At 32.7% G+C, this 27,992-nt stretch overlaps 3 long non-coding RNA genes across 4 annotated transcripts; 1 reads left to right on the top strand and 2 right to left on the bottom strand.

The window, feature by feature from the left end:
* Positions 1–1,655: 1,655 nt before the first annotated feature.
* On the bottom strand, positions 1,656–3,445 carry LOC126892270 (uncharacterized). Of its 2 annotated transcripts, none has more exons than XR_007700751.1 (3): positions 3,179–3,445; positions 2,655–2,970; positions 1,656–1,908 (listed from the first exon to the last, which is right to left on the bottom strand). It is a non-coding gene; the product is annotated as an uncharacterized LOC126892270 (long non-coding RNA). The 2 variants fall into 2 exon arrangements; XR_007700750.1 differs by having other exon boundaries at positions 3,183–3,445.
* A 1,665-nt stretch (positions 3,446–5,110) lies between these two features.
* LOC126892269 (uncharacterized) lies at positions 5,111–7,295 on the bottom strand. The gene is made up of 4 exons (XR_007700749.1): positions 7,069–7,295; positions 6,923–7,014; positions 6,665–6,820; positions 5,111–5,388 (listed from the first exon to the last, which is right to left on the bottom strand). It is a non-coding gene; the product is annotated as an uncharacterized LOC126892269 (long non-coding RNA).
* A 17,336-nt stretch (positions 7,296–24,631) lies between these two features.
* On the top strand, positions 24,632–27,482 carry LOC126892280 (uncharacterized). The gene is made up of 3 exons (XR_007700761.1): positions 24,632–24,702; positions 25,880–25,963; positions 27,392–27,482. It is a non-coding gene; the product is annotated as an uncharacterized LOC126892280 (long non-coding RNA).
* Positions 27,483–27,992: the final 510 nt, after the last annotated feature.

Below are 27,992 nucleotides of genomic sequence, written 5' to 3'. Positions count from 1 at the left end.
ACCAAAGCTCGAAACAAATGACAATCGATGAAAAAGCCCTATTCAATAGGGCATTTCATTCACAGTCATTTGTTTCGAGCTTCTGTCATGTGTCACATAATATTAATATATCTACGTCGTACGTTATTGGTATATACCAATGATACAAACCAAAGACGTATGACGTAGATACATTAATATTATGTGACTCATGACAGAAGCTCGAAACAAATGACAATCGATGAAAAGCCCTATTGGCGTCTGCATATCAGGATCCGGTAATACTATATTATTTATCTATGATCAGGATATTGCTGGGTGTACACAAGTAAACAACACTTTTTTGATTAAAAGGTTTATTTCATTAAATCAAAACTTACATGCAGTGCTGTTTTTGTGACGGTACGCGCCGGTACGCCGTACCGGCACCTTTTGGCAGAAAAAATAAAAAAAACAACCAAATTATAGACAAATTCCTGAATTTTTTCCTTGCTCCCAAATAGCTTTAAAACGCCCTTATTGAGGCTAAATTTAAAAAGTTTTGCCGGGGGCAAACTCCTTTGTGAACGCTCCCCAGACCCCCCGGAACATAGCGTACCGGAACCTCTATTGTTACAATAACAGCACTGCTTACATGGATACAATTTAAATAAGATATTTTTTCTATTTAAGGCAATATAATATAAGATATATATTTTAGTATAACTCTCCTACATTAACAAGCTTTAACACATTCAGTGGCCATGAAGTATGGGTAGCATCACGAAGGTTTTACGGAAGGTACTGACGACACATAAGTTATATGAGTAGTACTGTGTAACTAAATAAATGATTTAAGTATGTGGTACCAGCCAAGTAGAGCTTGTTCGAGATGGGTACCAAACATGTTAATCTGGTCATGCACAGAGACTTATACTATATTATGTTATATCTCATATTGCTCACTCATTACTTCTGGAGTGAACAATATGAGATGTAATATTATGAGATATACCTATTATATATTATGGTATAGAGTGTAGCTCTCCATGAGTGCCAAGTTTTAAACTTAACTGATAACAACTAATGGATACCCTTTTATCCAAAATTTTATGAAAATTTTGAATGGTCATATTGGTATTAATTCCACAACCCCTTCCTATAACAATAGGCCCATTGTTGGATGTTATTGCAGTAGTTCTACTGGAAATACTTACTAAAATTGTATGTATCTGCATCACTTAGAAGTCTACCCAAAAAGCTATTAATACTCTCTAAACCATCATTAATACATCTTGTATATATAATAGGATTTTTTTCAGAATCAGATATTTTATTAAGATTTACTTACCATGCTCTATCTATGTGCCAGGCACTTAACAGTCTATTAGGAGCAATACCCATTACATTTGACGAGGCATTGTAAAAGGTGTCATATGAAAACATTTGACTATACATATAATACCAACACAGACATGTATTTAAAAAAATTGGTAAAGTAAAGTAGGTATCTTTTCTATTTGAAAATAAGAAAGCAGTACAAAATCCATTCCCAAATTCATCTTTTACTAATACTGTCATAAGTTCAAAGTCATAGGAATTGAGCCCATGAGTTCCATCGATTGCGATAAAGGATTTGCCAAACTTAATTAACATTTCCTTTTGGCACAGTATTAAGGAAAATAAGACAAAAATCATAAATGTTAAATTCAGAATGAATATCCATTAGTATGCCCTGTTGTTTGTAAAATAATATTGGAAAAAATAAATAATCTGTAAGCATTCAACCCAAAAATAAACACTGGTTGCATCATCATTGTACATATACCCATCTTTCAAATCAATGCCATAAGAGAGTTTAATGTTTGTGATATCTCTTCTTGTAAGTAAATTAATTCTTCTTAATTTGCCTCCTATGCTATTATGCTATCCTGGACAGTCTGAAGTTTACTAAAAAAGTAAAATATAGGTATAGGAGAATCAAACACACTAGTTTGAAATTGTAAACTGTAGTAAATATTCATGAGTATAGGCGGGTTGACATTACTAGTGAATAACGAACGTGGCTCACGCTTACGTATTTTGCCCGTGCTATTGTTAGATATTTTATTATCTATTTTCAAACCCAAGCAGTACATTTGTATTTATGCAATGGCTCACGCTTACATATTTTGCCCGTGCTATTGTTAGATATTTTATTATCTATTTTCAAACCCAAGCAGTACATTTGTATTTATGCAATGCATAGATACAAATGTACTGCTCGAGTTTGAAAATAGATAATAAAATATCTAACAATAGCAGGGGCAAAATACGTAAGCGTGAGCCACATTCGTTATTCACTAGTAATGTCAACCTGCCTTAATATTTAAAAGTGGTTTAGTGGTAACATTCTTGTTTTAAATTATATTGTGTATATCGACGGCGGAAAGGCAGGACCTCATAACTGAAAAAATTGTATAAAATGAGTTACTTCGGTTTTCGCTTTAGAATAAGTGTATCAGCACCTATTAAACAGCTTTTAGAGCTGGGAAAGCCTTTTGGAAGCCTTCCGGAAACTTTCCCAGCTGTAATCGCTGTTTAATAGCTGCCAATAAACTTATTCTAAAGCGAAAACTGAAGTAACTCATGTTATAAAAAATTTTCAGTTACGAAGTTTTGCCTTTCCGCCGTCGATATGCAAATATTTAACTTACATTTTTGAAGAAAGTCTCAAAATAAACTTTGAAGAGATATTTATCTGATTTTGGTATTTATGTAAGTGCTCTATATCATCCTCATGCCCATAATGTGTTTTAAAACAGTTTCATTATTTTTAGATAGGTACTATTATTCGACTAGTACACCAAATAGACATTTTGCAGGATCCTTGGGATTTTAAAGCTCATTCTCTATCTTGTTTTGAAAAATAATTTTTTGAGGATCACATACATATACATTCATAATAAGATGTTTCATGTTCTTGTACTCTTGTTCTCTGTTCTCTTCCTGTGCCATCCATACAGTACAAATCTAAAAAAAAACAACATAACAGGTGATTACATGGGCAGTTATACTACTTACAGCTTACTTTGTATCTAATCTATTATCTAGTTTATTAGTATTTAGATTACTCTATTAGTATCTACCTACATAAAACTATCTTTGAAATCTAAATTTTTGATATCAACATCAACCTTAATACTTAAAAAATAAATAATAATGTGGAAGTTACACGTACCTACCTAAAAGTTTTTGAATTGCAATTTTATCAACTGGAAAAGACTTCAACATAATGAGTTTTAAATTATGACAAAGCACAATATTTATTGTTTCAATTTACATGTAAATAAAATAATCTTAATCACTTGTAAAAGTAAGGTTAAGATTTTTGACTTGAGAAAACAGAACTGTCAAATTTAAAACCAAACTGCTATAAAATTTTAAAATTCCCGCTAAAAGGAATCTGGCAACATTGCCGTCGTTTGCTGGACATTTAATCTCTCCCCAAATAATTTGATCAAACTGAAAGTGACAGTTAGTTACGTCACATCCTGAGTGTTCATTGTGGATAATATTGAAAATTTTTAATTTTAAATAAAGTACAAACAAGTTAGACAACTCAATACAAAAAATTTGATCAAACTAGACTGATAGTAAGAGCACAGATTTTTAAAATTTTAAATAAACTGCAATTATGACGTCACTTTGACGTACTTCCGGAGTTTGCTCAAACTGTTTGATCAAATTATTTGATGGTGGGACGCGGTCTTGAGTCTTTTTTTGATAAGTCACCTTTTATCGAGATGTGGCTTCTTTTTTAAAATAAACCTGTAAATGTAAATTACAAATAAATTTTCAGATTATTAACAGGTCTCTATAATCGTACTTAGGCCCGGTCTTTTCACCTCCGGATAAATAGTTAACGGGAAGTTTATCTGACAGATAAAAAAAGTAGCGTCTTTTCACTCTGGAATAAAGTTATCCGGCAGATAAATTGACGTTAAATATCAAATATTTAACTGCCGAATAAGAAGTTATCTGGCAGATAAACTTTGATTTTCGTATATTTCATGGTTTCTGATTACCAGGAAACTAAAAATATAACCTAAAATCTTGAGGGTCTGATTGAATATATTGCAAAAGTAAAATTTTGTTCTTTCTAAAAATTCTCAATCACAAATTTTATGTTATTTTGTTTTTATACATACCTACCTACTGTAATTTTTTAAGCAGAGTTATTAGATATTAAATTAAAGATGGGTTATAATTTGAAAAAATTATAATAGGTATGTATTATTGTATACCTACCCAACTATATTCATTTACAAAGGAAAACAAGTTGTAAAAAATAAAAATAGAATAGTTTCTTATCCCATCATTTCTTTGAATTGCCAAATATTTTACGATTCCAAAATGAAAGGTATTGATATATGTAGGTAGTAACTAGAATTATGTATGCACATGGTTCTCAGAAACAGTAGATGATACCTACCTTGAAAAAAAAGCTGCTGTTAAGTATCCAAAACATACTGGGTGTATCATGAAATTCTAAAAAAAATAGAATATAGGAAGACTGATTTTATATTCTGAGAATTTCGTAATACTCCCCGGATATGTTTTAAATAGGTACCTTCTTACTAATATTTTTTTGTGCCAAATATAAGTAATTCTGTATTATTGCTGTTTAAATTCAGATCATAGCAATGGGTTGTTACTTTTTTAATGAGTCCGCAAATACATCCCTTTTTGTATATAGCAGAAAACAAAATGATTACATTGATTCAGTTGTCCTACACTGAAGCAATATATTTATAACATAGAGAGAGATGAAAATGAAGACAATTTTGAAAATGAATTGCTAAGTATAGACCAGGAATAAGCTAAATTATTGAATTTACTGAAGTTATGATGTTTGATAACCTTATAAAAATTTTTGTGTTAAGCTTGTCACGCACGGGGAACTATACTAAAATATATCTCATATCACTCACTATAGTAATGAGTGAGGCTGCATACACGGAACTATACCTAATGTATATTATGGTTCCGTTTATGCAGGCTCACTCATTATTATAGTGAGCAATATGAGATGTAATATATCTATTATAGTATACCTCCTGGTCAGTAACAAGCTTTATGGGGAAATAGAAGGATCATTAATATACATGTATAATTTTTTATTCTTTATTTAATTGTCCTTTGTATAATTTAATTATTAAATTTAATAAATCAATGAATTTTTGTGTCTCTTCTGCCCTTTAATTTTCTCTGGCACGCTTGTGTTCTACCCTTTCCTCCTCTTTTTCTATCTGAAGCAATTGAGCTATGTTGGGTATTAGCGTTGTTCTTTCTTGTAATACATTCTCTAGTTTATTATTGGTAGCTTATTTCTGGAACTAGCTTTTTCTTTGAGAACACAGGATTCCATCTTCTAGGTGTTTGTCATATCTGTAACCAATTTTTTTTATTTAGAAAAGTGAAAGATATCTACTATGGGCCATTCCACGAACATACGCCTGTTTTGGATTATTTCGACAACGAATATTTTACTGTGCAACCTAAGAAGTACGAAAGTAAATGGCACTAATAATTATTCCAATAAATAACAATGTAATTTGCAATTTACTTTTGTTCTTCTTATTTTGCAAAGTAAAATATTCGTTGTCGAAGTAATCCAAAACAGGCGTATGTTCGTGGAATGACCCATAACAAATATTAAAATTAGGTTTTTTTTATTTACCATGTAAATTATCCAATCTTTAAAATATTGTGTTTTGATATACATAGTTGGTTTATCCCTAGTTTACTATTCAATATACCAGTTGGATGGATTATAAATCTGTAGCGTTTTGACAATGATTGATATGTCCATCTAGCCTAATTTTTCAGGAGGGCATTTTGAAAGTTTAAATCATGTTTTGTCAACCCAAAAACGAAAAGTAATCAACATAAGAAATCAAGTAATATATCAAGTTCTGGCCTACCTAATACAGTAGAATCCAGATTATCCGTGCTCCTCGGGACCGAAGGTGGCACTGATAATCCGAACATGTATTTCTTATGTATAATAAGTACGTATACACATACATATTATAATATTATGTACCTACCATAAAAAGATAACAGAAAAAATAAATATTTCATTATGAGTCTCTCTTTCGTCATATAGAGTTTCCGTTAAGTGATTTACAATGACGCTATGTTGATAAAACCTCAAAAATGCAACTTGAGTAATAGAAAATCATAGCACGGATAATTAGGGTTCTACTGTAAGTTAAAAGGGGACATGTGGGACAAAGGGAGTTTTACCTTCATCATACACATACCAAACTATACCAACTTGAAGAAATGTTACTAAATAGCATATCAAGCAAATAATCTCATTATGGCTAAAATCAGACGTAACATCAAGTTTTGCCATATTGCATGATATTTACAGAAATATAGTATTGAATTTAAATAAAAGTTTTCCCCACATTAACAAATTTTTACATCATTGAACAGTCATTAGGTTTGTTCTAGCATCAGTTTCAAACGGTTTGAAACCATCAGCGAATAGTCGACCAGCGCGAGTAGAAAGGGGATAGCACTGGTGACTGTATTATGTTGTCTCACTGAGCAACTAATTGCTGACGGTTTCTGACTAGTTTGACTGTTTGCTAGAACAAACCTAATATTAATAATCATATAATATGTACATATATAATTATGTAAACAAAATTACCACTGCATCTGTTTCATTAGCTAGCTTGTCTTTATTTAAACTTGTCTTTGTCTTCTATTTTACATACAAATCAACAGTTTTCCTCTAATTTAAAATGGATTTACCTCTTGTTCAAGCTCTCCAGTAAACTATTTCAGCATAATCAATGTTTTCCTTCTAAAACAATATTGTTGTCTGATTAAAATATGGAAATGTATTTCTAAACCTTATGACTTTGTATACCTATTTTTTTAAGTTGTAATTCTTTGATTTACTTACATTTCCTTCATTCCTTCTTCCAAAATGGAAATAAAATCGATAAAATCATCTTTGAAATACTTTGAATATAATTATGTTAGGTTAAGTTAAAGCTGAAATTATAAAAATAAACATAAAAGTCAGGTGTGTTCGGAATCCAAACTTACTTTTAAGCTTATCTACCGGATAACTAACTGGAACATAAATTGACGTGAAAAGACGGGTACATTTTATCTGGCGAATAAATATTTATCCTCCAGATAGCTAACTGCCAGATAAGAGCATATTTATTCGGAGGTGAAAAGACCGGGCCTTAACCATATACAAATATGTGGTGGATTCGATAAATATTCAAAACATCTCGATAAACACTGGCTTATCGCAAAAGTACTAAGAGGCAAAAAAGTTTTATGTATGTAACTAATGGTGCCACAATAATAATTTAATTGGAACGTACACAACAGTTTGGGGGGTTTAAGTGAACAAAACCCCCATAAAATTTTTATGGGTTGCACAAATTTCACTTTAACTTTTTTAAGATGCTGTTGCCATGATAATGCCACATGTCCATTTTCAATAAAAAATCTCTAAAAGTTTGCGATATAAATATGAAAAAAAAATATCGATTTTCATTTTGTAACTTCAAAAGGCTGTAATTTTTTTGTGTGCATTATTTTATATAGGTAAGTCAGGTTCAATCAACCTATTTTTGACCACAGAATCTGTGGTATAATTTATGACCAATCTTTTCGGGACACCCTGTATAATTAAATAATATTGCTCGTAGTTTTAGTTCAATTTTCTATTTTTATTAATTACATAATATTGTGACATTATTTTTAATATGCTGCTCACAACCTGGCCTATTTCTGATGGAACAATCTAGTCATCACGAGAGAATACGAGCCCTTACCACGGCATTCGAGACGACCACTGCCGAAGTATATAAGAAGCGAAATTCCGTCTGGCAGGCCAGTCAGTGATCGACGCGTAATATTATTGTATTCGAATCGCGTGTATTTGAAATGTATTAGTTATCGGAATTATTATGTTTAGTTAGTAAAATCATAAATTTGAGTTTGTAAATAAATTAGATGTGTTAGTTTGAGTTATTTCTAACTATTAAATAAATAAGTGATGTAAAATAAAATAATAATAAGTAAGTCTTCCTTTATTTAAATTAAACTTAGTGCCTAAAAATATAAATAATAAAATAGTAAAAGACAATAATATAACAATATTATCATGCATGGCTTGCATAGAAAGATTTAAACAAAAAACAGTATTTTAGTATCGCGTAGGCCAGAAGAAACTATATAAAACTACATAGTTAAATAATATTGCTGTTTTAGTTCAATTTTCTATCTTTATTAATTACATAATACTATGCATGGCTTACATAGAAAGATTTAAACAAAAAACAGTATTTTAGTATGTTGAACTTTTATACCCACTCAAAATAAAACAGGATTGGGAATTAGGGGATGTAACGAAAGCAAACAACTTTTTGAATTATTGATTTATGATTTTTATTTCAAATAGGTACCTAACGTAGTATACAAAAAATTCTAACTTAAGGGGATAGGTGCAAAATTTCGGCTTCAATACTATTTGGGATTTATTTTTTCGAATTCTGAGAAAAGAGTTACAGGGGTGAAAAACTAAGAGACAATTTAGTGTGATTTTTAATTTCAAATAGATATCTCATTCAAAAGAAACTTTTTATTTATTCTAAGGGACTTTCGGCCCTCGGTAATAATTTAGGCTTTTATTCTGCGTTTAAATTTTTCAAAAGTATATATTACTTTTTCAGGATTGGAAAAAAATTAACACCATGTCAGTGGTAATATTTTCCAAATCGAACATTCTCTATCTTTGTCATACAGCGCACTCAGTCGAACAGAATGTGCTGACAAGACAGTGACAATTTTAGATATTTGACACGGCTTTAAGAATAATAATATCTTGAATTGTGTATTAAATAATATTGATAGTGGATTTGATAAATACACTTGAGTCCACGAGTCTTTACCTGTGTGTCATTAATACCTGGCGAGATAAAACACCACATTTCGCACTTATAAGGTTTTTCTAGAGTGTGCGTTCTCAAATGTCTTTTCAAACTTCCTTCTACACTAAATTGTTTAAAACAAATTTCACACTTGTATGGGTTTTCTCCAGTGTGCACTCTCAAATGTGTTTTGAGATGATTTGCCTGGCTAATCTTCAATTCAAATTCAATTCAAAATATCTTTTATTAAAAAAATTGTAAACAACACACTTATAGCAAATTGTCACAACTGAATAATAAGTGTCAAATATACATACAAAATTACAATTACAACTACTATGAGTTAAAAGTTAAAATGTGTGATTTAAAAACTCATGCACAGAATATGGTTCTAAATCCAATAAAATGCTTTTTATTTCAGTTCTAAATATATTCAAATTCTGTTGCAATTTAATTCCAACACGTAATTTGTTAAAAAATTTTATACACGAATATGTAGGTCCTCTCTCTGTTGCGACTATCCTATGTATAGGAAAATTGAGCCCTACATACCTAGTGGGTATGCTGTGTTTTGGCTCAGAATGTGTAAACCTATCCCTTTCCTTGAACAAGAACAGTAAACACTATATATATATATATATATATATATATATATATATATATATATATATATATATATATATATATATATATATATATATATATAAATCCTACCATCATTGCTGCATCCTTTTACCATAGGTATGTTTGTGCGTCCACTCTAAAAATTGATGTATATCTATATTTTAGAACACTGTTGGCTATCCTGTAACCATGGCTACTTCGGCATTAACTCAGTTTTTTATATACTCTAAGAATAAAGGAGATGATTGTTACTTTCACTGCGATAGCAATTTTGCATCCACATATTTTGCTACCGTTGGAACGTCCAAATATACCATATTACAGCAAGCCGGCATTTCTGTGTCCGCAACGGGTATCTTTGTTCATAGGAAAGCTATTTCTGCGTCCGCAACGTTGCCACTATCAAATACCTCGGTCCAGTTTATCATTTCATTTTGATGTGATCCTAAATGCTATTTGTAGTCTGTTAGAATATGTCCGTGTAGAAAAGGTCATCTTATTTTCTCAAGGTTGTTTGCTAGATAATGAGTGGCAAGGTACAATACAAAGCATGCATTGTTTCGAAAAAATTCAAACAAACTGATATTTTTCAAAACTTTTTTTGTTAGTTTAGATACGTGTTATGGTAAAAAGTTCTTTTCAAAGATTTAGCCGCTAATTGTTCATTAATTAATTAAATAATAACAATTTTTGTGTATAAATAATTTTAGAAACAAGTAAGTGGACTTCGTAAGTCCTAGCTTTTCACCCAAAGTAATCGAAGTAGAACTGGAAGTCAATATTTGAACTCTTCGTGTAACTTTGCGTCGATTAATATACGATTTTACTTATTTTGAATCATCTTTATTTACATTCATATCATATTTTAAGTGACTTTAAAACAGTACTTACGATTGCTTAACTCTAAAACCGAAGTCCTTTGTCAAATTTCTCATCTTTACTACTATCCTTGGCTTATAAGCTTTCATTCGACACCTCATTTGTCATTCTATCTGTATTAATAATGGAGGAGTTGTATTCGCGGAGGGACGGACCGACGGACAGACAGTCATGAAACCGAAAGTATATATTTTGTTCTCGTTTTGCGAAGGCGCGTCGAATAATATATCACTTGTACTATTCCGGTGACTTTAAAACAGTACTTCCGGTCGAATTTTTAAAACCGGAAATCCTAAGTCAAATTTCTCACCTTTAGTACCATCCTTGGATTATAGCTTTCATTTGACACCTCATTTGTCAGTCTACCTGGTATAGTGAAGAGGAGTCTTATTCGCGGTAGGACGGATAGACGGACAGACAGACTAGGTTAAATTTCTCACGTTTAGTATTATCCTTCCAGGGCCGCCGCCATAAAAAATTTAAGGAAGGGTCAAAATCTTTAAGTCGATTTTCTATTCTAGAAATGAATGAAAAAAACAAGAAAAATTTATGTTTAATAATCATCATAAGTGATTTATTTTCTGTTAACATTTCTGTTAACATTTTAACTAAACGTAAAATTTTGGATTGTCGTACAATATTGTAAAATTTAATAATTGAGACGGATTTGTTTTATCTTAAGCTGTAATTATCCTGGGGGGTCGACGGATCCTTCGCTTATAAGCTATCATTTGACACCTCATCTGTCATTCTACCTGGTATACTGACGGAGGAATTGTGTTCGCAGACAGACAGAAGGATGTATATAATTCTATGATTTCACATTTTTTAAAATGGGTGAAAACAATATCGTTGAATTCATCATTTTACTTTGATAAAATATGTTTCTATTTTGTTTTTGAGTACGCTGAATCCGAATATCGATGGCTTAGTGTGAAAACCTCGTATCTCTTTTTTTTCGAAAATGACATTTTGGTTGTTTTAGTTTGAAAACCTTGTCTCTCACGATTTACAACTGTTAGAAAAAATCCAAATACACTAGACTATTTTCTACAGCCGAAAAAAGAAACCACGTATATCAATTGCTCTCTTGATTTAGTGTGAATACCACGTATATTTATAACCAAGACTTTGGTACTTAATTTGGAGTATTTGTTTCAGAGATTCGACTTAGAGAAATGTTTTTTGTGAACAGTAAAAGGTAGTCCTGCATACAGAAACATTTTATGAAGCTTAAATCAAAAGATTTGTACTGTACCAACCTAGTATTTGGAGGTGTGCATTAAGCTATGAAAAATGAAAACCTCGTAAATAATAATAAACACAACCTCATTTAAGATGAAAAACACGTATATCAAGATATACGAGGTTATCATAGTTACTTGGGCAAAGGCTCTATATACTGCAAGGATATTTACGTGTTTTTCATAGTTAATATTTGTATTTCCAATCTAATAGCAACATTTAACACTTTTAGCTCTAGGCCAATATCAGATATTTGTCTCAATGTGCTCGAATTAAAATTATGTAACGGTAATTTTTGTTTTTAGGTTATATTATGCAGAATATCAGTTTTTTGCCTCTACTGTAAAATTGTAATTTAATGAGATATGAGGTTTTCACACTAAGCCATCGATATGGCATTACAATTTGAAAATTCAAAAATTTTGAGCTATTATAAAGTATGTCTGCGTAACTAGGAACCATATGGGAACCTTTTTTATTACCAATCATACGAAAAAAAGTTATTCTTCATAAAATGCTCTGCATAGTCTAAAATCTAAAACTCAACAATCAGGTATAAAATTTTATCAATTTTATACAACGTATGTCAAAAATATGAATTTCGTTAAAGTTTTGATATTTCAGAATATTAAAAATTGTTACTATGAAAAGTTGTTTGTAATTAAAAACTATGTTTTAATGTGCAATTACATCCTTCTAGGTAATTGAAAAAAAAAATTGCAAACTTTTCTCAAATTACGGAGTCCCAACATCATTTTATTTCAGTTATGATAGATAACTATTTTATTATCAATTTTACGAAAAAAGTTATTCTTCTTAAAATACTCTATCTAGTCTAAAATCTAAGATGCAACCATCATAATATATCAGACTTTTTCAATTTTATACGAGGTATGTATAAAATTTTTTGTCAAAGGTTATGTTTGGTCGTAACTACTATATGGGGTAGAAGTTTGGACTCTAAAAGTAAAAAATTGACTCTATATAGGTGTATTCTGAAAATTCCTTGGATTGCAAAAGTCTCAAACGAAGAAGTGTTAAGAAGAATTGGACATGGCAAGAAGCTTATAAACACAATTATAATAAAAAAACATCGTATTTGGGCCACATACTTCGTAACGATAAATACTTTCTGCTACACGTCATCATGCAAGGAAGAGTAGAGGGGAAAAAGGCTTGGGAAGAAAGATGAAATCTTGGCTGAGGAATATCAGAGATTGGACTAACCTCAGTGTTGAACAGATATTTCACGTTGCAAAAGACAGAGAAGCGTTTAAAAAAGTGACCGCCAATCTTCGTTAGAAGAAGGAACAAGAAGAATGTAAAAAAATATGAATTTCGCTTAACAGTTAAGTACTTTTATAGTTCACCATTATTGAATATTTAACCATAGTTTTTAATTCCAAACAACTTTCCTTAATAACCATTTTCGATAGTTTTCTTCTTCTTCATGTGTCTTGTCCGTTGCGGACGTTGGCTATCATCATAGCAATTTTAATCTTGTTTTCGGCGTTTTTGAATAACTCGATCCATGTTGATCCACTCGGTCCAGTTGAAGTATATGATATTTATCATGTCTCATATAATATGACCGAGGTATTCAAGTTTCCTTTTCTTAATTGTGAAGAGATTTCTTTTTCTTTTCCCATTCGGCGCAATACATTTACGTTGGTGGTGTTAGTCGTCCAGGATATTTTGAGGAGACGTCAATACACCCACATTTCGAATGCCTCTAACTTCCTTATTAATGTCTACGTTAGTGTCCATGCCTCTGCGCCATACAGCAAGACTGGAAATACATAGCATTTTAGTAGCCGTATTTTTTGTGGGAGAGATATGTCGGAGTTGGTGTCTATATTTCTCATGTTGTTAAATGTTGCTCTGGCCTTTTCAATTCTAGATCTTATTTCGGTTGTTTGATCCCATTTCGAGTTGACGACTGTTCCAAGGTATATATACGAGTCAACGTGTTCAATTGATTGGTTTTTTATTTTCAATTGTCTGGCAAGTTTTTAAGGTTTTGCTGACCAGCATCCATTTTGTTTTATTTATGTTGAGGTTAAGTCCTCTTTCTTCACTCGCTCTTTGTACCCTGTCCATAAGATACTGTAGTTTATCGATACTACTGGCAAGTACGACTGTATCGTCTGCATATCGGATGTTATTAGTCAATTCTCCATTGATTTTTATGCCTTCGTTTGCTGCATCCAGTAATTTTATAAAAAATTGTTCGGAGTAAATATTAAACAGGAGAGGGGAGAGAACACATCCCTGTCGCACACCTTTTCTGATATCAATGCTCTCTGTGAACGCATTTCCGACTTTTACCCTGGCTGTCTGATTCCAGTAGAGACTTGTCACAATTCGGATCTCCTAATCATTAATTCCTATATTTTGTAGAATTTCAATTAGTTGGTCATGTCTTACATTGTCAAAGGCCTTCGAGTAATCTACAAAGCACATGTAGACATCCTTGTTCATATCTCTACACCTCTGTACTAATACTTGCAGATAAAACACTGTCTACCTTGTGCCCAAAGCGTTCCTAAAACCAAATTATAACTCGTTGATTTCCGCTTCACACTTGTAGATTCTGTTATATATGATTTTGGTGAAGACTTGGTGATATGTGAAATATTTTCGATATTGTGAAATACAAAGATACTTTACTGTTGAGCGAAATTCATATTTTTTTTACATACCTCGTATAAAATAATAAAATCTGATATATCATGGTTGCATCTTAGATTATATACAATGCGAAGCATTTTATAAAAAACGAGGGATATAAACAGATTAGAAGCCTTCGAAATGTGGCTTTATCCCCGTGTCCTAAAGATCCCATGGACAGCGAAAGTCACAAATGTAGATGTCCTTAAAAGAATCAACGAAGAGCGCCAACTTTTCGAAAACATCAAGAAAAGGAAAACGGCGTATTTGGGTCACATCATGCGAAACGAAAAATACCAGTTCCCTTAACTTATAATTTAGGGCAAATTGAAGGCAAGAAAAGAATAGGCCGCAAGAAAATGTCCTGGCTTCGAAACATAAGGCAATTGACAGGGATTAACGACATACAATCTCTGATACGAATTACAAGAAACAGAAAGTTAATAGAAAATGTGATCGCTAACATCCATTAGTGGATTTGCATCTGAAGAAGAAGAAAACCGCATGTGGATTCGGCGGCGAACTCCTTTTATATTTTATCGTTTCATTATTCCACCTTCAGTTCATTTTTAGATGAAGATTTATGTTCTTCTATCCAATGAATTACATGAAATAAAAAGGAAATTTTCTGAACGTCCTGAACGACTTCTTAGAATGTGCTTAGCATCTAGCAATTTTTTTCCATTCTCTTTTTTTTGCTATTTCGTGGCGTATATGGTGTGAGACGTAATATTGTTCTTGAAAACTAATCCAGTGTTATTAGACTTCTCTAAATTTTCTGGACACAATAATACCTATATTATTACATATAATCTTTATAACGGGTGAAACATATCGATTTAAAGTAAAATATTTTCTTAGCGGTTTTCCCAACATGCCTTCATCAGAGTCTACATCCGATTTATCAGGGATACCGTCTGGACTGTAAAGCTGACTTTGAACATTTGAGCATATTATTTCATTATTCGTTACAAAACTGTCATTCATTGAAACGGAAATTAAAATAAAAAAAATGTACCTATCAGTAACCATAATTAAATGCATCGTTTTCTTATAAAAATGCAAATATTTTAAAGAATGCAATATTTTTCCTTATAAAAACAATTTTAATTTGTACTTATTTTCGCGAAGGCCTACCTGAGTTCTGTGATGACAATATTTCATTTTCGTTATCCGTTTCTTCCGTTGATCCAATATCGACATTTAAAATACTTGTATAACGGTATTTCAGACGGTTAGCAATGTTGCCAAATTGAGAAGACGCAGAATAATCGAAAGAATGAAAATAATATTCACCAATGAATTATACTCGATTGGTTCATGCGCCGCCTGAAGGAGATATCTTGAACTAATGCATACACAAACATTTCATGCTAATATTATTGTTGCGTCACTTAAAATCCTCAATAAGTTTTTTGCTGTGTATCACAACTCTATGAAAATTGGCCACATTACTTTTTTGGATTACTAGTGCCCCCTTATATCACTTAAGAGAAGTTGGTAACGACCATTACCGAAATATAAGCGATTGTAATACTGCGTCCGTATATTGACGCAACAATGCGGTGGATGCAGCATTACATGCAAAAACATAAATGTATGGACGCATCAATGTCTGGAAGATGTATATATATATATATATATATATATATATATATATATATAAGCCCTGCCACCGTTAATAATCGTAACTCCTTAAATTTTCCCCTACAGGTCCTTCGAGTTTTTATCTTGAGCATTGTTCTTATTGCTCCCTTCTGAGCAATGAACACTCAATCAACATCAGTTCCTCCGCCCCAGAAAATAATACCATATCTGAGCACTGAGTAGATGTTTGCAAAATAAACTGTCTTAAGGTGTTGTAAATTCAAATACTTAGACATTACTCGTAATGAATAACATGCAGTGTTGATTCTTTTGCGAACAACACACAGATGCTCTGACCAATTCAGATGTTGATCTATATAAATACCCAAGAATTTTGTATTTGTTGATAATACAACAGTTTGATCATCCAACTCAATCTCCTCTGGAATTATCTCATTATTTTGCTTTGTGTGAAAACAAACACAGTTAGTCTTCTCGGTATTTAAAACCAATTTATTTTTTAAGAACCAATTCTGAGCTGTTTTTAAGTGATCTGAAGAAATACTCAGAAGATCCTCAAACGTTGATGCTAATGTTAATAAGTTTGCATCATCTGCAAAATTTACAAGGTGAGACTCACTGCTCAGTATTTCGCTACAAAGATTGTTAATGTAGAAAACAAAAAGAAGTGGTCCCATGACACTGCCCTGAGCAATACCAAGTTGTAAATTCCCTTCTTCTGAAGAAAACTGTTGTCCTTCTCGATTTATAATAACTTTTTGTCGTCTGTCGGTGAGGTAATCTCTTACCCAGTCCCGAGCAGGGCCACGAATTCCATATCTTTCTAGTTTGTCGATCAAAATATGATGATCTATGCTGTCAAACGCTTTTGATAAGTCCAGGAACATTCCCAAGGAAATCTCCCCGTTCTCCCATCCATTCAAAATCTTATCCACGAATTCGTATGTAGCTGTTTCAACAGACCGTCCCTTGAGATACCCATGTTGGGATTCAGCAATTAGGTGGTCATTATTGAAAAAGGCTATAAGTCTTGTGCACATTGCTATTTCGAAAATTTTTGAAAATGTATGGGTTTATAATTTTCCAATTTGGTTTTATCTCCCTTTTTATGAAAGGTTTCACTAGGGATAACTTTAGTTGGTTAGGGAAAATACCATACTTGAAAGAGTTATTAATAATGTGGCACAATGGTTCTGCAATCTCTTCTGCACAATGTTTCAACAGATTCGCTGAGATCCCATCATAACCTGCACTTTTTTTATTTTTTAGCTTTGAGATGATATTAAGAATTTCAGAAATAGTTACTGGTATAAAAAAAAAGATTTGTTGTTATATGGAATACTGCATGAAAAAGTGGCTTGAGGTTGAGTTTTTATTAAATTAGGACCTGCATGAAGTACAAATTTGTTAAAGTTATTACAAATATCCTCAGGCTTACCACTAATATTCGAAGTTTCATCGACATATTCTGTAACTGTACCATTAATTTCCCTAACAATCTGCCAAACACATTTTGATTTGCTTTCACTGTTATTTATACGTTCTTCATAATGAGCACTTCTTGCATCGCTCAGGAGACGATTGTATTCCTGCTTCTTTGTTTTGTAAGCCTCACTATAGACCTTGTCAGACCTACTAAGCACTAGAAGGATGTCTAGCTCATTCTTACATGCAGCAACCTGCTGATTAGGTTTTAGTATTTTTTTTGCCGTACATTTTAGTTGAATTGAGACTATAGGAAAGCAATAATCAAAGGTAGTGTTGAATACCCAGTAAAAATAAGCAACGGCAAATCTAGGGGATTTTTGTTATTGTATGATGTAGTTGGAAACAATGATATATAAGTGTCAGATGTCAACTAGAAGTAAAACATGTGTCAAAAAGAAAAATAAATGTTGATTTTGATGTTTAAGTTATTTGTAGAATTATTGAGTTTTCTTTTAAAATAAAACTGACTAGAAGTACTTCGGTGTTTAATTAACATCCACGCAATTCTGCAAAACATCAGGTTATGGCCCAGATCACTTGTTTTCGTGAGTATTTCGCCAGTAAAAAAAGTCAGTGTTGAAGAGCCTGTGTCGGTAGTTTGCCGCGGCCAACGAAAATAAAAAAGAAAAGCTGAAAAAAAGGTGAAAAAGAAGCTCGAGTATATATACATAAAAAAAAAGAAAAACATAAATCCGAAAAATGGAAAATTCATCGGCTGCGTTGAAACTTAGTGGTGGTGACAACTGGGTAGCCTGGAAATTTCAAACAAGGGTAGTGCTAAAAAGCCGTGGTTATTATGACATAGTAATAGGAAAGTCTGTGAGACCGAGCACTACTGGAGATGACCAAAAGAAATGGGATGCTGGTGATTCAAAAGCACAAGAATTTATAGTAACCAGAATAGAGCAAGGCCCTATGACACACATTTTATCCTGTGAGACCTCGAAAGATATGTGGACAAAGTTGAAGTCTGTCTACGACAAAGAGTCAGAGGTGAGCATTCATTTAATGCAACAAAAGTTTTTTCTCTTGGAGTTTTCATCAGGTAAAAATGTTGCCTCATTCATATCACAGCTTGAAGAGATAAAAAATAAGCTAAAGCAAGCTGGTGAAGAGCTGTCCGATAAAATGATCATGACAAAAATACTTATGGCATTGCCAGAGGAATATAAGCATTTTCGGTCCGCATGGGAATCCGTACCATCTGATAAACAAACCCTAGATGAACTTACATCAAGACTACTTATCGAAGAAGAAAGAAGTAAGTCAGCACAGGGCAGCACAGCATTGGCGATGAAAAGTGATACAAGCAGAGAATTTAAAGGGCAAAAGAAAACCAGGTTAAAGTGCCATTTTTGTGGCAGAGGTGGCCATATTGCGAAAAATTGCTTTTTCAAGAAGAAAGAGAGAGATAATAATAGCCAGAAAGACATAAAAGTATGCAGTCAATGTAAAAGACGAGGACACAACTTACAAGAGTGTTGGTTTAATAAAAATAAAAATGAAAAACAACAGACAAGCAGAGAAGAAAATAAAATTGACAGTAATGCATTCATGGTATATACTGGGAGTAAGAAAAATAAAAATGAATGGTGCTTGGACACAGGAGCTAGCGAACATATGTGCTGGAATCAAGATCTGTTTGAAGAATTGATAGAGATAAGCTATAAAAAACAAGTAAAAGTCGGAAATGGAGAAAAATTACCAGTTAAAGGTATTGGAAAAATAACTCTATGGGCATTTAATGGTAAGAAATTTATAAAGTCAACCCTGTCAGATGTATTATTTGTGCCAGATTTAAAATTTAATTTATTCTCAGCTGGATGTGCCTTAGATAAAGGTTATAAGATGTTTTCAAACAATGAAAAATGTGAATTTTATAATGACAAAGGAGAAATAAGAGCATTGGCAACACGGGATAACAAATTATACAAAATGTTATTCTCACAAGAACAAAACACTGAAACCTTTGCAAATATTTTAATTTCGGAACGCACCCCTAACGAAAACTTGTCTGACGGTCAAGTTCAAGAAAACAGCTGTTTAGTAGATGTATTTTTATCAGAGTGTAATTCTGCAAAAACAACAGAAAGTTTGAGAGTTTGGCACTGCAGACTAGCACATCAAAATACTACATATGTGAGAAACTTTTTAAGGCAAAATAACATTGATTTTATAGACGAAAAATTCGTGTGTGAACAGTGTTTAACAGGTAAACAACACAGAATACCATTCAAGTTAAGTGAATCAAGAGCAAGTGAGCCATTACAATTAGTGCATACAGACGTATGTGGCCCTATGGAAGAAGAGTCTTTAGGGGGAAATAGGTATTTCCTGTTGTTAAAGGATGACTATACAAATTATAGGTACGCGTATTTCATGAAAAATAAATCAGAAGTTAAGAAACACCTTAAAAATTTTATATCATTAGCCGAGAGAGAGACAGGCTACAAGATGAAAACTTTACGATCAGATAACGGTTTAGAGTTTATGAACCAAGAAATAAAGGAGATGCTTGACTATCAAGGCATAAAACATCAGAGATCAGTAGTGTATACGCCTCAGCAGAACGGTAGGGCTGAGAGGGAAAATAGAACCCTAGTTGAATCAGCCCGAACTATGATACAAGGGCAAAAGTTGAATAAAAACTTGTGGGCAGAGGCCATACATACAGCAGTGTATGTTTTAAACCGAACAGGCCCTAGTAGCATAAAAAATGTGACACCTTATGAATTATGGTACAAAAAGAAAGTCAATAATATTTCTACACTCAAGAGTTTTGGTTCTAGAGTATCAGTGCATGTCCCAAAAGAGAAGAGATTAAAATGGGATGCAAAAAATATGTTTGGTTTCTTTATTGGCTACAGTGAGGATGTAAAAGGTTACAAAATATTTGTCCCAGACAAAAATAAAGTTGAAATTCATCGAGATGTCATATTTTTGCCCGAGAAAACCATAGAAATAAAAAATGGGGAGACAGACATGAATAAAAACATACAGATGATATGTGAGGAGATAAAGTCAGAAGAAGATGACAGTGAAGCAGAAGAACCTCAAAATAATAGAGAAGAAAGCAGTGAGAGTGACCTCGAAACTGATAGCAGTATTGAAGATGTGAATGAAATAGAGCAGGAGCATGGATATGACCTGAGAAGACATATAAAAAGACCCTCAAGATATGATGATTATGTTCTGGATGATGACGAAATGAGTTTGTTGACTTTTAGTGATGATGAAGAACCCCAGACGTATGATGATGCAGTGGCCAGTAGTGAGTGTAAAAATTGGAAGAAAGCTATGCAATCAGAAATAAATGCGTTGCTAGAAAATGAAACATGGGAGTTTGTGCAAAGTAGTGATGGTCAAAAAGTCATTGAGTGCAAGTGGGTGTTCAAGAAAAAGAAAAATGAAAATGGTAAAGTAGTGAAATATAAAGCTCGTTTGGTAGCTAGAGGTTTTCAACAAATTGGTATGTGTTTTAATGATATTTATAGTCCAGTAGCAAAATTACCATCAATAAGGATTTTCTTAGCCATGTGTAATACTTTTGATATGAAAATTCATCAAGTAGATGTTTGTAGTGCATTTCTAAATGGGGATATTAAAGAAAATGTTTTTATTTCACTCCCAAAGGGATTTAAAGAAAAAGAGGGCACTATTTGCAAATTAAGAAAATCCTTATATGGTTTGAAAAGTTCACCTAAAAATTGGAATGACAAATTTCATAATTTGATGCAAAATTTGAGTTTTTCAAGATCTGAATATGAATATTGTCTTTATATTAAAGTAAATGAAAAAGGTAGGATATACATTTTGCTGTATGTTGATGATTTGCTGTTGGCAGGTACAAATGATCAAGAAGTTGAGAAAATAAAATACATTTTAAACAAAAACTTCAAAATGAACGACTTAGGTCAAATAAAACATTTTTTGGGTATGTGCATAACTCAAAATTTGTCTGAAGGCAAAATAAAAATTAATCAAACTGTTTACTTAAAAAATGTTTTGAAGAAATTTGACATGTCAAGCTGCAAACCATCAACAACACCAATGGATAATAATTTTCACCACGATTTTCTCAAACGAGAAAAATCTGAGAGCATAGAGATAGAAAAGAAATGTAGAGTTGCTATAGGATGTTTGATGTATGCAATGTTATGCTCAAGACCAGATTTGTGTATAGCTATAGGTATATTAAGCAGGTATCAAACATGTGCAAGTAACGATTTGTGGGTAGCAATAAAAAGAGTATTGAGATATATTCAAAGCACAGTTACTATGAGTTTGATATACTATAAACATAAATATAAACAGGAAAATTTTATAGTAGGGTACTCAGATTCAGATTGGGCAGGTGACCGTACTGATAGAAAATCTACATCAGGATATGTATTCAAAGTTTTTAATTGCACGGTGTCATGGGCATCACGGAAACAGTCTACAGTCAGTTTGTCCTCTACTGAAGCTGAATATGTTGCATTAAGTGTATGTGTGAGTGAAGCATGTTGGCTAAGATACTTAATGTATGATTTAAAAATAAAACCTGATTATGTAGCGGTTCTAATTCATGCAGACAATCAAAGCGCTATAAGGGTTAGTAGAAATCCGGAATTTCATAAAAGACTAAAACATGTTGATATTAGATTTCATTTTGTACGAGATAAAATTAAGGAAAATATTGTTGTATTAAAATATCTTAATACAAGTGACCAACAGGCTGACATATGTACAAAACCATTAGGTTTAACTCTGTTTAAAAAATTTAGAGAGTTGCTAGGTTTAGAATAAAAAAATTAATTTAGATCTAGGAGATTTACCGTTGAGGGGGGGTGTTGAATACCCAGTAAAAATAAGCAACGGCAAATCTAGGGGATTTTTGTTATTGTATGATGTAGTTGGAAACAATGATATATAAGTGTCAGATGTCAACTAGAAGTAAAACATGTGTCAAAAAGAAAAATAAATGTTGATTTTGATGTTTAAGTTATTTGTAGAATTATTGAGTTTTCTTTTAAAATAAAACTGACTAGAAGTACTTCGGTGTTTAATTAACATCCACGCAATTCTGCAAAACATCAGGTAGACCCAACAATGCTGACAAAAGCATCCCATTGCTCATTTACCAGTGATTCAGGGGTAAAAAACACCGAGTCCCATTTTTGACTAAAAAGCACAGAATTGAAGTTATTTTTATTTGTAATTGAAAAAATTCTTGTTTTAACTTTTTTGAGTTTTCCACTTATTTGCAAAGTAAAGGACACTTTATGGGCAGTATGGTCAGACATATGAGTGCCCACCACCTCTGCATCAAAAACGTTTATACTAGTGTAAATATTGTCAATACAACTTTGAGAAGTCCTACTTACCCGTGTATATTCTAAAATAGAAGGAGCAAAATTAAAAGACTGCAACAATTCACTGAAATCTTTAGCATTACTGTTCTTAACATTCATTATATCTAAATTAAAATCTCCAGCAATAAAACATGTGCAGTGCTCATTCAGTAGTATATTTAGAACTGACTCAAATTTTACTAAAAAGTCATGAACAGGTTTTGTGCTTGTTCTGTGTATACATATGATTATGACCTTTTTTTTATAAAATGAGAGTTCTACGGCAGAACAATCAAAACATTCTTCATCGCCAAATATGGTTATGTCACTTCTATGTACGTACTCTATACCATTCCTTAAATAAATTGCTGTGCCTCCATATCCATTTTGCCTGCAAAATGCTGATGCCAGTGAATATCCCACCAAATTGTATGAGGACAATTGATCGATGGTTTTCCAATGTTCGCTCACACACATAGCAAGAACATTTTTTTCATCGTTTACAAATTCTTGAAGAGCATCATGACTTGTTCCTATCGATTGAAGGTTTTGGTGCACTATACACACCTGGTCAGAAGCATTGTCTTCAAGTTGATTATTTAACCTATCTATTGAGGTGCTAGATTCTTCAGGTTTAAAAATTCACTAACATAAAGACCGACTGTCCAAAAATCAGAAGTTTTGAAAAAACGCAACTTTTCTATGACACTGTTTTGAATCCCATTTTTTGCATGTATGATTGCACATCCTTTGCTGTTGAATCGTCAGTGAGACCCGACAAGAAAATCCAACTATAACTAGACACACTGGGGGCAATTTTAAGGTTGGAAGTTCCATTTCTTTTGCCTTGAATGGGTGCTGGTCGTATATTTTTTAAGAAACCCCTTTTTCTTTGAGTTTCCCAACCATCCTTATGTTGATTTTTACTTGACGATGATGGAGCATTTTGATCGGTTGCATTATTAATTTGAGTCTGTTTTACAAGATTTTCATGTGAAGACTTAACAGTTAGTCTTGAATCATCAGATTTTATTGTCTCGTCGTTATTAATGTTTAACACATCATTCATTATTAGCTGAGTTTGTGTCTTCATAATTTTTAAACTAACAACTTGTTCATTTATTTTTGACTGACCTTGTATGACACTCATTAATTTTCGTCGAGTTTCCTTGAAGTCCATTTTTGTCTGCTGAAGCCTCTTGTTGTTTTGTTAAAATCAAGGAAGATTGCTGTGGTACAACAAGACTATTGTTTTTATTACCATTGGGCTGTTTTTTGTCCATCTGTTTATCTTTTTTAACTGATACATTTTTTCTTCTAGAGATACTATTTTCTCATTCAAAAGTTTTATTAAGACTTCCTTGTCTCCTATTATAGTGTTTTTATCTTGTATTGTTGCTCTTAATAATTTATTTTCTTCTTTTAAAGAATACCCTTCTACTGAAGTTGAGGTTAGGTTGACATCACCTTTTTCAGCATGAACATTTTCAGTAACATTTTCACTGCAGCACGTTTTTGCTCTCTCTGCGCAACTGGAGTGATAAACTGAATTACATTTAGCACAACACACACCAGATTTTACATTTTTGCTACAACCTTTACAAAGTTTCTTTAGGATATCTAAACCGCGAACTTTATCGGCGGCGGCCATTTTGCAAACTGCTTTAAAAAAATTTCACACTTGTAAGGCTTTTCTCCAGTGTAAACTTTCATATGTTGTTTCAAATTACTACTTGCTGCAGAACACTGTTTGAAAAAAGTTTCACACTAGTGAGGTTTTTCTCCAGTGTGCGTTCTCAAATGTATATTCAAATGAATTATAGTAATAAACTGCTTGAAACAAATATCATACTTGTAAGGTTTTTATCCAGTGTGCACTCTCAAATGTGTTTTCAAAGTACCTTCTGGTCTAAATTGCTTCAAACAAATTTCACACTTGTAAGGTTTTTCTCCAGTGTGCGTTCTCAAATGTATATTCAAATGAATTGTAGTAATAAACTGCTTGAAACAAATATCATACTTGTACGGTTTTTATCCAGTGTGCACTCTCAAATGTGTTTTCAAAGTACCTTCTGGTCTAAATTGCTTCAAACAAATTTCACGCTTGTGAGGTTTTTCTAGAGTGTGCGTTCTCAACTTCCTTCTACACTAAATTGTTTAAAACAAATTTCACACTTGTATGGTTTTTCTCCAATGTGCACTCTCAATGTGTTTTGAAAGGACTTGCGTGGCTAAACTGCTTTAAACAAATTTCACACTTGTAAGGCTTTTCTCCAGTGTGAACTCTCATATGTTCTTTCAAATTACTTGCTGCAGAACACTGCTTGAAACAAATTTCACACAGGTGAGGTTTTTCTCCAGTGTGCGTTCTCAAATGAAGGGTAAAGGGGAACAACGGCAATAGTCCATTTGGATTTTTCTCGAGCACACTGAACATTAAGGTTTATTACTATCCGACAAGCCAGAGGTGGCGCGTGACCTTGAGCGAAAATACACGGCGACAAATGCAGAATACGAGAAGGTCAGCCGCCAGTACTCGCTTGTCGCATTGTAACTTTTTATAAAATCAAATTTGAAGAAAAATAATCAGTCAAATTTAAAGAATAACAATTATTTTTTAAATTTGACTGATTATTTTTCTTTAAATTTGATTTTATAAAAAGTTAATAAACCTTAACGTTCAGTGTGTTCGAGAAAAATCCAAATGGACATTGCCGTTCTTCCCCTGTACCCTTCAAATGTATATTCAAATGACTTGTAGTAATAAACTGCTTGAAACAAATATCACACTTGTAAGGTTTTTATCCAGTGTGCACTCTCAAATGTGTTTTGAAAGGACTTGCGTGGCTAAACTGCTTTAAACAAATTTCACACTTGTAAGGCTTTTCTCCAGTGTGAACTCTCATATGTTCTTTCAAATTACTTGCTGTAGAACACCGCTTGAAACAAATTTCACATTGGTGAGGTGTTTCTAAAGTGTGCACTCTCAAATGACTTACGTTACTAAATTGTTTAAAACAAATTTCACACTTATAAGGTTTTCTCCAGTGTGCACTCTCAAATGTGTTTTCAGAGTACCTTTTTGTCTAAATTGCTTCAAACAAATTTCACACTTGAAAGGTTTTTCTAGAGTGTGCGTTCTCAAATGTCTTTTCAAACTTCCTTCTACACTAAATTGTTTAAAACAAATTTCACACTGGTGAGGTTTTTCTAAAGTGTGCGTTCTCAAATGTCTTTTCAAACTTCCTTCTAAACTAAATTGTTTAAAACAAATTTGACACTTGTATGGTTTTTCTCCAGTGTGCACTCTCAATGTGTTTTGAAAGGACTTGCGTGGCTAAACTGCTTTAAACAGATTTCACACTTGTAAGGATTTTCTCCAGTGCGAACTCTCATATGTTCTTTCAAATTACTTGCTGCAGAACACTGTTTGAAAAAAATTTCACACTGGTGAGGTTTTTCTCCAGTGTGCGTTCTCAAATGTATATTCAAATGAATTATAGTAATAAACTGCTTGAAACAAATATCATACTTGTAAGGTTTTTATCCAGTGTGCACTCTCAAATGTGTTTTCAAAGTACCTTCTGGTCTAAATTGCTTCAAACAAATTTCACGCTTGTGAGGTTTTTCTAGAGTGTGCGTTCTCAACTTCCTTCTACACTAAATTGTTTAAAACAAATTTCACACTTGTATGGTTTTTCTCCAATGTGCACTCTCAATGTGTTTTGAAAGGACTTGCGTGGCTAAACTGCTTTAAACAAATTTCACACTTGTAAGGCTTTTCTCCAGTGTGAACTCTCATATGTTCTTTCAAATTACTTGCTGCAGAACACTGCTTGAAACAAATTTCACACAGGTGAGGTTTTTCTCCAGTGTGCGTTCTCAAATGAAGGGTAAAGGGGAACAACGGCAATAGTCCATTTGGATTTTTCTCGAGCACACTGAACATTAAGGTTTATTACTATCCGACAAGCCAGAGGTGGCGCGTGACCTTGAGCGAAAATACACGGCGACAAATGCAGAATACGAGAAGGTCAGCCGCCAGTACTCGCTTGTCGCATTGTAACTTTTTATAAAATCAAATTTGAAGAAAAATAATCAGTCAAATTTAAAGAATAACAATTATTTTTTAAATTTGACTGATTATTTTTCTTTAAATTTGATTTTATAAAAAGTTAATAAACCTTAACGTTCAGTGTGTTCGAGAAAAATCCAAATGGACATTGCCGTTCTTCCCCTGTACCCTTCAAATGTATATTCAAATGACTTGTAGTAATAAACTGCTTGAAACAAATATCACACTTGTAAGGTTTTTATCCAGTGTGCACTCTCAAATGTGTTTTGAAAGGACTTGCGTGGCTAAACTGCTTTAAACAAATTTCACACTTGTAAGGCTTTTCTCCAGTGTGAACTCTCATATGTTCTTTCAAATTACTTGCTGTAGAACACCGCTTGAAACAAATTTCACATTGGTGAGGTGTTTCTAAAGTGTGCACTCTCAAATGACTTACGTTACTAAATTGTTTAAAACAAATTTCACACTTATAAGGTTTTCTCCATTGTGCACTCTCAAATGTGTTTTCAAAGTACCTTTTTGTCTAAATTGCTTCAAACAAATTTCACACTTGAAAGGTTTTTCTAGAGTGTGCGTTCTCAAATGTCTTTTCAAACTTCCTTCTACACTAAATTGTTTAAAACAAATTTCACACTGGTGAGGTTTTTCTAAAGTGTGCGTTCTCAAATGTCTTTTCAAACTTCCTTCTAAACTAAATTGTTTAAAACAAATTTGACACTTGTATGGTTTTTCTCCAGTGTGCACTCTCAATGTGTTTTGAAAGGACTTGCGTGGCTAAACTGCTTTAAACAGATTTCACACTTGTAAGGATTTTCTCCAGTGCGAACTCTCATATGTTCTTTCAAATTACTTGCTGCAGAACACTGTTTGAAAAAAATTTCACACTGGTGAGGTTTTTCTCCAGTGTGCGTTCTCAAATGTATATTCAAATGAATTGTAGTAATAAACTGCTTGAAACAAATATCATACTTGTAAGGTTTTTATCCAGTGTGCACTCTCAAATGTGTTTTCAAAATACCTTCTGGTCTAAATTGCTTCAAACAAATTTCACGCTTGTGAGGTTTTTCTAGAGTGTGCGTTCTTAACTTCCTTCTACACTAAATTGTTTAAAACAAATTTCACACTTATATGGTTTTTCTCCAGTGTGCACTCTCAATG

Source organism: Diabrotica virgifera, chromosome 9 (genome assembly GCF_917563875.1).
Source record: "Diabrotica virgifera virgifera chromosome 9, PGI_DIABVI_V3a".
NCBI classification, from domain to species: domain Eukaryota; kingdom Metazoa; phylum Arthropoda; class Insecta; order Coleoptera; family Chrysomelidae; genus Diabrotica; species Diabrotica virgifera.
This window is presented reverse-complemented; position numbering and strand designations above follow the sequence as displayed.